Raw genomic sequence first — 674 nt, 5'->3', positions numbered from 1 at the left:
TATATATTTATTTATTGGCTATATTTGGTCTTAGTTGTGGCACACTGGATCTTTCGTTGCAACACCTGGGCTCTTGTGGCACACGGGCTCTATAGTCCATGCTCCATGACATATGGGACCTTAGTTCCCCGACCTGGGATCAAACCTGCATCCCCCGTATTGGAAGGCAGACTCTTAACCACTGGACCTCCAGTGAACTCATAGAGCATTCATTTTTTTTAATTTATTAATTTATTCTTGGCTACACTGGGTCTTTGCTGCCACAGGTCTTTGCAGGCTTTCTGTAGTTGCAGCAGGCTGAGGTTCCTCTCTAGTTGCAGTGTGTAGGTTTCTCATTGCAGTGACTTCTCTTGTTGCAGAGCAGGGCCTCTAGTGTACATGGGCTTCAGTAGTTGTGGCTCAAGGACCTAGTTGCTCCATGGCATGTGGAACCCTCCTGGACCAGGGATCGAACCCATGTCCCCCTGGATTGGCAGGCAGATTCTAAACCACTGGACCCCCAGGGAAGTCCTGGAATGTTCAATTTTTAAAGAGATGTTCCAAGGAGTAGAGGTCAAAAAAAAGGAAGGTATTATTGAGATCTTGGTTAACTAAAGAAAACTCATAGATAAGACATAAGACTTGAATGAATGAGTTTCAAGTATATGCCACATTCCTGTTTTGTCATTGTTTGA

This window comes from Bison bison, unplaced genomic scaffold (assembly GCF_000754665.1).
Source record: "Bison bison bison isolate TAMUID 2011002044 unplaced genomic scaffold, Bison_UMD1.0 scf7180017864365, whole genome shotgun sequence".
Taxonomy (NCBI): domain Eukaryota; kingdom Metazoa; phylum Chordata; class Mammalia; order Artiodactyla; family Bovidae; genus Bison; species Bison bison.
This window is presented reverse-complemented; position numbering follows the sequence as displayed.